We start from the raw sequence: 13,239 nt of genomic DNA on the forward strand, positions 1-13,239 counted from the left end.
GACCTCTAGATCTTGTTGGATCCTTTCTTTACTTTGTGGTTCCGATTACGATCTGGGTAGTTATCGCGGCATTCCAAACTATGTGGGAGCCCGTGGTAGGCTTGCAGTGGTTATCTGTAGCATCATTGCCCATTGTTTTCTGTTTTTCATGCTTATGCATGGATGTCAACACAGTTAGTTCACTCTTCATTTCGGGCTTTATCCAGTTTTTCGAGTAATTGGCTCATTTATCTAGAGCAGCGTAAAACCCACTAGCACGTATTAGACCCAGATCTGTCACCTTTGAGCGCATGCGCAATAATTAGTGTTTTCTTCACAAGCATGCCGAATGGTCTCCTCTGGCACGGCAGCAAGATCGATGTTCTTTTTGCGCATGCCTCTGAATCAGTGTCTCGGGACGCGCACTATTCCTAACAGCGGCGCATGCCCATTGATACATTTTAAAACAACAGCTGTTACCAATTCAGTTGTTTGGGACCAATGACGGCAGGTTTAAAAAGAGCTCCCCTTCCGCCTACCGTCACCTCTCAGACTGTTCGCAGTCCAGCCCGAGGTACCGACGGATAGGTGAGTAAGGGAAGCTCTCTGAAGTCCAATAAGCTTTTTTGAATGCTGTAAGCTTTTTTAGTCATTTTTCTTTTAGTCCTTCTCATGTTTCAATGTTAAACTTTTTTATTTGATGGGGTTTTGTAGTAGTTTACAAGTAGTCCTGTTTATTACGCTATCCCATCTCTATCTTTAGTATCCAGGGATGAGGGTATTTATACAGAAGGCTCCCTCTGGCCCTGGCAGTTCTGTAGTTTTTAGAACTATTCAACAATTGATTCTGGACAAAGTTTCCTCTTTTCACTGAGGCTCCACTCTAGTGATTTCCTGCATAAGCATCCTTCTTGTGGGGTAATGTGTTTTGTTGGTTGAAGATCTTGTAGGGTTATGATAATGATAATGTTTGATATATGGGTAGAGTTTACAGTCAGATCAGTAGCCTTTGGCAACTTTTCCGTTTTTACTCTATCTACTAACAGAGCGGTGCCTCTTCCTCCGAGCAGTCAGACGGTTGAGGTGAGGCGGTTCTCCCACACAAAGCTGGGTAAGTCCAACATAGTTATAATTTGATCTGAATTGGATGAATGTAACCACTTTGATGGTTTTTTTTCTTATAGTTTAGTGCTTAAATGGCATTAATTATCAGGTTCTTTTCTGAGACAGTGTATCTGTGAGCTAGTGATTTTTCAGTCCTTCTTTGCAGTTAACAAGGTTGTGATAGTTTGATTCTTATTATTTTTTCAGGAAAGAAGAGGTGATGCCCACCTTCCTAACACTAGGTCCGGTTAACTGGTAGGGTGGCTATGGCCACAGACTGGTCGGGCCAGTATTATTATTTCTCATAAGAACTGTCTTATGTACACACTTGCACGAATTGCGCTTATTTTGCAGTAGCTATTTTCTGTTTATTCCTTATTTTTTGAGGTCCTGAAGAAATCCGGGTCGAGTGACCCATCCGGCTGAAACATGTCGACCACAACTGTATTTAATTAGGAATTAGTCTATATATTTTTGAGACTATTAGGTGATTTTAGACATGACACTTGGACGCATGCATAATAAACTTAGTTTTTTTGCCCCAGTAGTCATTTTTAATCAGCACTTGCACTAGAGCACTGCACATTTATACACATATGTATCTTTTTTGAGTTCATATAGTTGGAGCATACATCTGGTTAAGAGTTTCTTCAGGAGTATCAGGGCCAGGTTCCCAGCAGGGCCCGTTGGCTCAATTCTTGGGCCGGTATCCTGTTCTCCTTTAGGTCCAGATGACGAGGCTCCGCCACTAATGGGTGGGCTGATGGACTCTATAATCTTACCGATTTGTGAACGAACTATCTGACCTCTTAGGGGTTTTTCTGAGTCTCACTACTCTCTTTTACCCGTCTCAGCAGGTATCTGTTTAGTTTAAATAGACTGAGAATCTCTTGTTAGTTGTCAAGTCTTTGAATTGGGATTTGAGATTTTTCAGTCTTTAATCATTTTCCCGTTGACCCTTCTGTATATATGTTTGTTAGTTATTAGAGCAGCTTAGGCTGTGGGTCCTTTGTTAGGTTTCGGACTTTTCCTTGAAACCTTTTTACGCTCCCCCAGGTCTTCTCCCTTTTTACACTGATCCCACTATGACTGACTTTGCAGGTCTAGCCTTTGATGACGAAACTTTGAGCACTATATTATCTGATAATCCTAGCATTCTTGACTCCTTACCAGAAATCACAGGGAGTCCCAAGGATGACTGGGCTACTTTACTGACCCTAAGGAGAACGCAGTCTCGAACAGCTATCCATGGTTTGGTCATGGCCGAATACTTGCGCGGGAAGTGTGCCCCCACCGGTTTGATTGTGACCAACACACCAAGACTATTCTTGACGGACAAACAATTCATGAAGGATTGGTCACTTATTGCCTGGCGGTGTACCCGTGACTGGTTAATCTTGATAATCAGCACGGCGAAACGCCAGGCCGATGCCATCCTCGTCGAAATACAAATTCTCGAGGGCCAAATCAAAACCACCCTCACTACCACTGCTTTTAAGAAACAATTGGATGAGACCAATAAGACCAACAAGGAATATCGAGACAATATTCTGATAAGCAAAATAGATAAATTCAAAAAGGATTTGGCTCGTTTTACCTGGGAGAAGATCTATCCCTATATGAGCGACACATATGTTGCTCCGGTATTCAACAGCAAAGGCAGGCGTTATGGGTCTAATTACTCATCGTCTGGGTCAGATCAAGAATCAAGTGACTCTGACTCCTTTACTGCCAAAGCCCCCCTGGGCAGAGGTAGAGGCCAATCTCGCAGATACAACCAAAGGAGGGGCACACAAGGATTCTTCCAGAACCAAGGTCAATGGTGGCCACCGGCTCCTTGGGGGGTCTCAACCGCCCCCTTTTCCGCCCCATATGCAAATGTTTCCACCACAACAGCAACCCTACCTAAACCAGTCTTTTTTAGGCCAGGGCGAAGGCCCTCCCAGGGGCAAACGGAGGGGTACCCCGTCGGTCCACTGGCAGGAAGACCAATCATTCCCGAATACCCGGAGCAGGAGGGGCAACCAACAACAGACCCCAAATTCGACCGGGAGTGAATGATTTAGTGGTCAACCTTAGCTCCAGGATACTCACAAAAGAAGAACTGAGTGTCCTCAACAAGGGTTTAGGTTTTGTGCCTACGTTTGGGGGTGATCCTTTTACCTTAAGGTGTGAGCTGGAGAAGTTCTTCAGGAAGATACGACTCTATTTTTTCTTTAAAGATAGAGAGACAGAAGATTCAAGTTCTCTGGAGGTTGCCAACACGGGTTTACGCCCGAAATCCAATTTTACACCCTTAGCACATCAGGTCCCGCACCAGGTATCCACTTTTGAAAGAGCTGTTACTTATGAGGTGATGGCACAATGCGACAAACGATTTACCAACTGCAGTAACTTTACCAACAAGGACAAATTGGCCCTTCAGCAGCTCACAAGAGATGCTTCCATAGTTATCAAGCCAGCAGACAAAGGGGGTGCTACGGTCCTCCAAGACACTTCGGTCTATCGTACCGAGTGTCTAAGACAGCTGAATGACACCAAATCCTATCGAATCTTACACACAGATCCCACATCAAGGATTAGCTTGGAGATACAACATCTGGTTGAGGAAGGAGAGGCTGAAGGTTGGATCACGCCACATGAAGCCAGATTTTTGGTCAATACAAATCCGGTTATTCCCTATTTTTACTGTATTCCGAAAATCCATAAAAGTCAACGACCACCACCTGGACGACCCATCATTTTAGGGATAGGCTCATTACTTGAGCCTCTGTCCAAGTTCGTTGACTTCTTTTTAAGACCAATTGTTATGGAAATGCCCACCTATCTTAAAGATACTTCGGATGTGTTACGGCTTTTGCCTGAGATAGAGTTTGACATCAACACTGACATTCTGGTCAGCTTTGACGTTGAGTCTCTGTATACTTGTATACCTCAACTAGAGACTCTGGAGTGTATCAAGGGATTATTAGAGGTTCGCGATCTGGATAGCATAACCCCTGTCACCTTCATAATGGAGTGCGTCAGAATCGCAATGATGGAGAACTTTTTCGCCTTTGAGGACCAAATCTTTCTTCAGGTCTCTGGGACCTCTATGGGTAGCATTTTTGCACCCAGCCTCGCCAACCTCTATGTTCATCTTTTTGAGCAGAACTATGTACTGAACCACAGCAACCCCTACCGACAACATCTGGTGCTGTGGAAGAGGTACATAGATGATGTTCTAGTGGTTTGGCGCGGTACCAATGTTGAGCTTCTTGCTTTCCATGCCTGGTTAAATCAACAAAACGTTTTTTTAAAGTTCACTATTGAGTACAGTCAACAACGACTCTCCTTCCTAGATATTTCCATCTTTCCAAACGAAGGGACTCTGCATTGTGAACTATTTAAAAAACCTATGTCCAGGAACTCGTTGTTGTCCTTTGATAGCCATCACCCTAGGGCTCTCAGGGAGAATCTGCCGGTAGGCCAGTTCCTCCGGGTTCGAAGGAACTGTTCCACCCGAGACCTTTTTGACAAACATGCCAGTGAACTTGCACTTCAATTACGGGCGCGTGATTATCCCAAGCGTCTGGTACGTCAAGCCCTGAAGAGAGCATCGAATAATGATCGTGATGCCCTGTTGGATCACAATCCCAGAAAGAATACCAGTGACAGGCTGACTTTTGTGACAACTTTTTGCACTCTATCTAACCAATTGCAGAAAACAGTTAGGAGACATTGGCGAATCCTGAATGTGACATCGGAAAACATCCCGCCCCCACTGTTTGCATTTAAGAGAGGTCCTAGTCTGCGGAACAGCCTGGTCCATACACGACCTCTATCACAACCCGCATGTGGAGTTAACACTCTGTGGGCTTTGAGTCCGGTACGAGGCCATGTAACGCCCTGAACGTCTCAGGATCGTTTAACAGACACGATAATGAGAACGCAACCACTTGTGAAGGTTTAGGTATTTTAATGAAGGCAAAAATAATACAAGGAATAAACAAAGGTTATAGTCACTGGAATCCTCCAGGCTAAGTACGTTACTAGCCCACAGCACGGATGGTCCTAACCGTCCTCTGCATATACGCCGATCCCGGCGTATGCCAACAGAGGGCAGAAATGAAATGGCCGTCAATGCCAATCGGTAGGCTGTGAGGGGCACGAAGAGTGTTGGGGAGAATCGAGGAGTCAGGGAAACACCCAGCCGGGGTCTCTACCTGAAGGGAGCAGCCGCTCAACCTCTTCCTCAGACTGCACCGGGACGCGGAGTCACCTCCTGGTGATGCGTCACCGATACCCCAATCACAAGCAAAGAAGACTGAACCGAGAGCAGCCGCTCGATCGATCCTGTGGACTTCCGAGTCTGTAACGCGGCAAACACCTCCTGGTGTGCGTTACAGCTGGCAGTCCCTGTATCTCTGGTCGGGCTGGGAGTTACGACTCCAACCAGCAAAAGCGCCACTGCGCTTTGACTCAGCCGAGTCAAAAAGCGAAGCTCAATGGTTATCCGGTAGAGCTTCCGGGTCCTTCACAGGTGACGATGGGGCAAGACACGGCCCAGGGAGTAACGACTCGACCTACCTCCGTTCTTGCCTTACTGGAGCACCACTCCGGAACACTGCTCTTCACTAAGCAGGTACGTCGGTTGTGAACACAATATCCGACAGCGTTGTACCTCCCGGTTCCTCCCTTTATAGGGCGTTGTTTTCCTTGAGTTATGTAACAGCTCTCCTGTTTACATAAGGGCGTGTTTTCCTTGAGTTATGTAACAGCTCTCCTGTTTACATAAGGGCGTGTTTTCCTTGAGTTATGTAACAGCTCTCCTGTTTACATAAGGGCGTGTTTTCCTTGAGTTATGTAACAGCTCTCCTGTTTTACATAAGGGCGTGTTTTCCTTGAGTTATGTAACAGCTCTCCTGTTTACATAACCTCTCAACCGCTAAGCATCCTGGGAGATGTAGTCCGTTTTCGCTGGTTACCGTTTTCCTCCCTCGCATGACAGGAATTCTTGACAGGCCACTATCCATGCGGCACTTGTAGTGTTTGCCCCCAGACGACCAAAACCATATCAGTAGATATAGGTACGAGTCGTCCGTGGATTTTGCAGCGTCACACCAACTGCAACTCCGACGGCGTGATCTACATGATTACGTGTCCGTGTGCTCTCAAATATATTGGTTACACTACACGTAAAATTAAATTACGTATTAGTGAACACAAAAGCACCATCCGGTGCAAGAAGCAGTCCACGTGCCTCACTGATCATTTTCTTGTACAAAATCATAAGGCCGATGATCTACGTTGGGTGGTGCTTGAACGTCCAGTAATCCCCCAGCATGTGCCAGACACTTCCAGATTTCTGTTCCTCAAGGAGCAGAAATGGATTTTCAGATTGAAAACTGATATACAAGGTTTGAATGATAGTATTCCCTGGTCCTTGATTTGATTTTTTGACTATCTCTTTGCTGGGCTCTGGGGATACTCAAATGTGTAAGTCATTCGGCAACAGACATTTTTGAACTGATATGACACATAGTTGCCTCATTATTTGCCGTTACTTTATATTCAGTATTTGGTCTGAGTAAGGTTTAGATCTATCCAGTGCTTATTAATGATTGAAGGATTTTGATCTTTCCATCTAAATACATCTCATCATTATGTTAAGCACTTGATGATTGAACTAATATGTACTTCCATCCTTTCAGGCATGTATGTTCCATGACTTTGGCACATGTTGATTTGAGGTCCGGCATGAACGACACGGTAGCTGTGAACTCCCCAGATACAGCTAAGACTCAGACAATTGAGTATATTGCTGCTTGCTACTTATTTTCTGATTTGTCTATTTCTCATTGTGGATGCTTGATTTTTGTGGTCATGCTCTGTGGCACACAATTATCTTACTACCTGGCTTCCGTCAACTTGATGAGACTACGTTTTTTTCATCCACTCGCGGGTGGTTTTGATTTATTGGTTCCTCATTGTTTTCTCATACATATGCTTTTTGAGAAATTTTTTGCCTTAGGTTAGGCACGGCGCACATGGCGCCTTCGCTTTCCCTGATATAGTGCAACTAAGCAGATCCCTAATTTTTAGTGAAGGGACCTCTAGATCTTGTTGGATCCTTTCTTTACTTTGTGGTTCCGATTACGATCTGGGTAGTTATCGCGGCATTCCAAACTATGTGGGAGCCCGTGGTAGGCTTGCAGTGGTTATCTGTAGCATCATTGCCCATTGTTTTCTGTTTTTCATGCTTATGCATGGATGTCAACACAGTTAGTTCACTCTTCATTTCGGGCTTTATCCAGTTTTTCGAGTAATTGGCTCATTTATCTAGAGCAGCGTAAAACCCACTAGCACGTATTAGACCCAGATCTGTCACCTTTGAGCGCATGCGCAATAATTAGTGTTTTCTTCACAAGCATGCCGAATGGTCTCCTCTGGCACGGCAGCAAGATCGATGTTCTTTTTGCGCATGCCTCTGAATCAGTGTCTCGGGACGCGCACTATTCCTAACAGCGGCGCATGCCCATTGATACATTTTAAAACAACAGCTGTTACCAATTCAGTTGTTTGGGACCAATGACGGCAGGTTTAAAAAGAGCTCCCCTTCCGCCTACCGTCATCTCAGACTGTTCGCAGTCCAGCCCGAGGTACCAACGGATAGGTGAGTAAGGCAAGCTCTCTGAAGTCCAATAAGCTTTTTTGAATGCTGTAAGCTTTTTTAGTCATTTTTCTTTTAGTCCTTCTCATGTTTCAATGTTAAACTTTTTTATTTGATGGGGTTTTGTAGTAGTTTACAAGTAGTCCTGTTTATTACGCTATCCCATCTCTATCTTTAGTATCCAGGGATGAGGGTATTTATACAGAAGGCTCCCTCTGGCCCTGGCAGTTCTGTAGTTTTTAGAACTATTCAACAATTGATTCTGGACAAAGTTTCCTCTTTTCACTGAGGCTCCACTCTAGTGATTTCCTGCATAAGCATCCTTCTTGTGGGGTAATGTGTTTTGTTGGTTGAAGATCTTGTAGGGTTATGATAATGATAATGTTTGATATATGGGTAGAGTTTACAGTCAGATCAGTAGCCTTTGGCAACTTTTCCGTTTTTACTCTATCTACTAACAGAGCGGTGCCTCTTCCTCCGAGCAGTCAGCCGGTTGAGGTGAGGCGGTTCTCCCACACAAAGCTGGGTAAGTCCAACATAGTTATAATTTGATCTGAATTGGATGAATGTAACCACTTTGATGGTTTTTTTTCTTATAGTTTAGTGCTTAAATGGCATTAATTATCAGGTTCTTTTCTGAGACAGTGTATCTGTGAGCTAGTGATTTTTCAGTCCTTCTTTACAGTTAACAAGGTTGTGATAGTTTGATTCTTATTATTTTTTCAGGAAAGAAGAGGTGATGCCCACCTTCCTTACACTAGGTCCGGTTAACTGGTAGGGTGGCTATGGCCACAGAATGGTCGGGCCAGTATTATTATTTCTCATAAGAACTGTCTTATGTACACACTTGCACGAATTGCGCTTATTTTGCAGTAGCTATTTTCTGTTTATTCCTTATTTTTTGAGGTCCTGAAGAAAGCCGGGTCGAGTGACCCATCCGGCTGAAACATGTCGACCACAACTGTATTTAATTAGGAATTAGTCTATATATTTTTTGAGACTATTAGGTGATTTTAGACATGACACTTGGACGCATGCATAATAAACTTAGTTTTTTTGCCCCAGTAGTCATTTTTAATCAGCACTTGCACTAGAGCACTGCACATTTATACACATATGTATCTTTTTTGAGTTCATATAGTTGGAGCATACATCTGGTTAAGAGTTTCTTCAGGAGCATCAGGGCCAGGTTCCCAGCAGGGCCCGTTGGCTCAATTCTTGGGCCGGTATCCTGTTCTCCTTTAGGTCCAGATGACGAGGCTCCGCCACTAATGGGTTGGCTGATGGACTCTATAATCTTACCGATTTGTGAACTAACTATCTGACCTCTTAGGGGTTTTTCTGAGTCTCACTACTCTCTTTTACCCGTCTCAGCAGGTATCTGTTTAGTTTAAATAGACTGAGAATCTCTTGTTAGTTGTCAAGTGGTTGTAAGTCAACCTTTTCAGACTAGCTGCCCTAGTGGTAGCGTAGGCTAAGCAGTCTTTGAGGCTAAACTCGTTAAAGCGTGCTAAGCAGGCTGTTTTACCAAATGTAACCCCCCTTTATACCAATGAAAGGACACCACACAGATATATATTGAAAATATATATGTATTTATTTCTCAAAGTATCCCCTAGACTCTTTATGAGCACAGGAGCACAAATCGTTAAACAAGACAATGTGATAATATACAGAAGTTGCACTTTATATGGATGGGCCCTGGTGGCCACTCAAACCATATACTAAAATAGTGGTATAAGTACCACGAACAGGAAAGGGAAAAGGCCTAGGGCCTCTAGAATCGCTGGGCCTACAAGGAGCTAACTTCAGTTAGTGACCAGGAGGTCCACGGGTCGCGTGTGCAGTGAAGAAAGTTACACGCGGGCTCCCATAGGGTTTCAATGGGTGCGTAAAAGTTACAAAGTTACTGCAGAAAGGGTCTTCTGAATGGACTACGATCTTTAGATTCAAAACAGACACTAGAGATGTTTCTCTACACTTGGGCACCGGAGTGCCAGCTTTACCTCACCCACAGGAAGCGGGTGCATAGGTCTCGAAGTGCGTCAGGTTTCTTCTATCGATTCAATGGAGCCTGATGACAAAGATGCTGCAGGCGGTCGGTCCAGAAGAGATGCGGTGGATCCAAGGGTGGATCGGAGTTGTAGAAGACCTGAAAGCAGAGGGGACAGTGTTCACAGTCACTAGCCAGTGACCGGCGTGGCACCAGGTAGGTACCAGGCGATGTCGGGTGCAAACAGGCAAAGAGGTGTAGCTTGTCTCCGCAGCCACGTGGTCCCTGAAGGTCGACAATGCCCAGGAGTCGAGTCACGAGCTGTCCCACGCAGGCTCTCGCTGTCGGCGGTGTCGGCGACTCAAAAGAAGCAAACAAGCCTTGGCAAAGGCAGGAGTTGTGGAAGTTCAAGAAAGCTGATTGTTCTGACCAGCAAGGTCAGAGGGGCTGCTCTTTTGGAGAGAAGCTAGGGCCAGTCTGGAGCAACCAGACCAGCGTCGTTGATTTTAAGTTTCGTCGCCAAAATGGCCACTAGCCAACGGGCCAGGGACCGGGCAGGCGCGTCGAGATGCAAAATGCAGAGGGGCCCCACGCAGATCGTGGAGATGCTGGAGGGCTCACCTTTGGTGCAGATGCTGCTCGATGGTTGGGCTTCTCAGGACCCAAAGCACAACTCGGAGGGAGCCTCTGTCGCTGCACTTGCAGCTTGTCGTCGGTCTTTCAAGATGGCTGGCTCCACGTGTCTCGGTGCCTCCACGGGTTCCTTCTTTTCAGGGACTGTGGATCGGGCGGTGAGAGGTCTGGAGGTCCAGGTCTTGTTGGGCTCTGGGCTCGGGCTCCGGCAGGAGGCGGCAGCAAAGCAGACGTTCAATAGCTGGTTGGTGCTTGCGTTAGCAAGATGGTCACTCCCTGACCATAGGGGAGATTTCCTTCAGTCCTCTGTGCAGCAGAGCGTCGAAGTTCCCGTCTTCTTCTTGTGGTTAAGTTGATTCCAGGATGTCTGAAGTCTTAGGACACAGCTCCTACCTTTAAGCGGATTCTAGGGGCCGGACTACCTGCTAGGTCCCTCCCTAAGGGTGGGACCAGGAAGGGGGGTGGTTACACCCCCAATCCTTTGTCCAGCTCGCCCCAGGTCCGGGGCTGGTGTGCCCCAGGACCGGTTTGAACTGGCATATGCACCGAGGCTCCTTGTGAGCCTCAGGCATGTCTGGTTTCTATCAAGCCCTACCTGACCAATACACAAAATCCTGTCTGGGGTGGTGCACGCACCCCCCCTGGCAGGAAACCCTTTGTCCACACCTCCCAAGCTGGAAGGACTCCCAGCAGCAGGAGGGCAGACTTGTGTCTGTGGTGGCAGCATCCATTTTGTGGAGCTGAGGCTATGTCTGATTTTACCCGGATTTCAGGTACTGTACATGTCGTGTCCCTCTAGAAGGGTGGAATGCTAACCCCGTCGCCAGAATTGGCGAGGGGTTAGTATTCCAATTCGTAGGACACCTTACTCGACATGTTTTGATAAAGCCAAACCAAAGATAGCATTTAACCGAGAGGTTCATAATGCACTTAAGAGTATATGGTATGACGATATCTGGAAACAGTAGAAGGAAGTTGTTCCGACCACTGCAGACAGGCTCAGCTCATGCCAGAGCACCATCTCACATGGAACCAAGCACTCTGCCTTCAGGATTGTTAAGGCCTGCCATAGGAGTGACTTATAGGTTAACATGTGTCCCATTTAAGGTTAGGTATAGGTATACTACACCTAAGTAAGAGGTGGTTACACCAACTTACCCCAGCTGAGTGATCAGCCAGTTGTGTCAAATTTGTTAGGCCAGGCCAGGGGTGGCACAATACATGCTTCAGCCCCTGGTAGGCCTTAGATACACCAATGCCCTGTGTACCTAGTGTACACTGGTATAGGGGCTCACAGGGTGATCCACTTCCAATTGGTTATGCACCTAGGGTGCATAGTGTAAATTTAGTAGAGAGAACAGCAGGCTGGGGGTCTGATTAGCAGGCCCACAGCCTCAATATGTCAAAAACCAGTGAAGCAAAAGCAAAAATTTGGGGTGACCATAGGATAGCAGACCCTACTCTCCTACAACTTCTCTGCCAGAACGATGTTTATTGATGCACCTCTGTCGATGATAAAAGGTATGGGACAACAATTCACCTTTAGTGTGATCTTTGGGCAATGTCCAAAGAAATGTTGTTATTTTATACAGTGATCTTGCTTGGTGATTTCAAAAAAGAACGAAAAGGTGACGGACATAAATGGTAGCACCTCACTTATATAATGCTGCTGCCTTATCGGGCTGTTTATGCACAAAAGCTCCAGCACCCTTCACCTGATGGTGCCTCTGTAAACAGATCTGACAATTTATTTAAAACAAATGGAGGTGCACTGAACATAGAATAGAGAGTCCAAAATATTTCTCTTTTTCTTTGTTTGACTTTATTTCATAGATGATAGATACACAACAACAGCCAACGCGTTTCGTTCCTTTAAAAACAGTTTTAACAGAACTTCTTCAGGGCTGCAACAAATAGAAAAAACATTTTTATAACACTCATTAAAAATGACGGACTAACGCATGTTTACAAAAATGTAAAATATTCTACAAATAGTACTCAATTGTTTTGAAGGTATTCTAAACTACACAAAGAGAGAGTCATAGTATACACAAGACACCATACATTCTTCAATGTTCTTTTTGACAAGTTCATAAAAATTTGAAAAATTCTAACTTATATTTACTAAAGCTAGAACTCAAAATAAAGACTACTGTCTCACCTCGAATTGATAGCAAGTCAATTTCAAACTTTATATTGGTGATTCGAGAGTGAAAGATCGACGGCATCTCCTACTCGATGTATAGGAGATCCAAATTAACTAAAAAGTGAAGCAAAAGAAACCAAATAAGCCAGACCCAAATTATTGCGACACATTTCAATAAATTATATAACTCTACATATCTCACCTTTAGACGTCGGTCGGTGATGGTTTAGATATATATATAAAAAACCATTGATTCATTTTAAAGATGAAAGGCCCTTTGTAAAATGGACTATCAGATTTATGATAGAAATCTGAAATTAAAAAGAAGAAAATACTCAATCATAATATTGTGGGTATGTTAGATAAAAATTATTATATAACAATTCAGCATTTCTTATAATTTTGAGATAATGAAATGTATTATCTCATCTCTACAAGTTGACACAGAAAAATAAATATGAGTATCATGAAATCCAAAAACGATAACCGTTTCAAAGAGAGACCTGTGGTAAATATTTCGTTACCGGTACTATTTTTTATGCGGTAAAATCTATCAAGAATAACTCAGTAAATATAAGAGGCAGAATCCGTGGTATTAGAGGTTTAAAATGCTTTATTCCTATACAAAGGAAGACAATTCGAATTGTGGGCCTTCTGTTCCATCACCACGAAAGTTCAGGAAGGAAGGGAGCACATATTATTAACAGATAGGCAGTTTTATAGAAAATACAT

The 13,239-nt window shown here is 44.5% G+C and overlaps 2 long non-coding RNA genes across 4 annotated transcripts in view; one reads left to right on the forward strand and one right to left on the reverse strand.

The window, feature by feature from the left end:
- The first annotated feature begins 467 nt into the window (after positions 1 to 467).
- Positions 468 to 13,239, forward strand: part of LOC146808844 (uncharacterized) — a 42,971-nt gene continuing 30,199 nt past the window's right edge. The window contains exons 1-5 of one of the 3 annotated variants that reach the window (XR_014966268.1): positions 468 to 567; positions 1,026 to 1,090; positions 1,291 to 1,325; positions 8,197 to 8,261; positions 8,462 to 8,509. This is a non-coding gene — a long non-coding RNA (uncharacterized LOC146808844). Of the gene's footprint in view, positions 568 to 1,025; positions 1,091 to 1,290; positions 1,339 to 8,196; positions 8,262 to 8,461; positions 8,510 to 13,239 lie in introns of all 3 variants that reach the window. The other 2 variants (XR_014966267.1, XR_014966269.1) reach the window with 2 other exon arrangements.
- The window catches only part of LOC146808845 (uncharacterized), a 31,706-nt gene continuing 30,636 nt past the window's right edge, over positions 12,170 to 13,239 (reverse strand). Inside the window, exons 2-4 of the long non-coding RNA XR_014966270.1 lie at positions 12,710 to 12,818; positions 12,523 to 12,621; positions 12,170 to 12,265 (exon numbers count right to left, since the gene is read on the reverse strand). This is a non-coding gene — a long non-coding RNA (uncharacterized LOC146808845). The remainder of the gene's footprint in view (positions 12,266 to 12,522; positions 12,622 to 12,709; positions 12,819 to 13,239) is intronic.

The sequence above is a fragment of the Triturus cristatus genome, chromosome 7, assembly GCF_964204655.1.
Source record: "Triturus cristatus chromosome 7, aTriCri1.1, whole genome shotgun sequence".
NCBI classification, from domain to species: domain Eukaryota; kingdom Metazoa; phylum Chordata; class Amphibia; order Caudata; family Salamandridae; genus Triturus; species Triturus cristatus.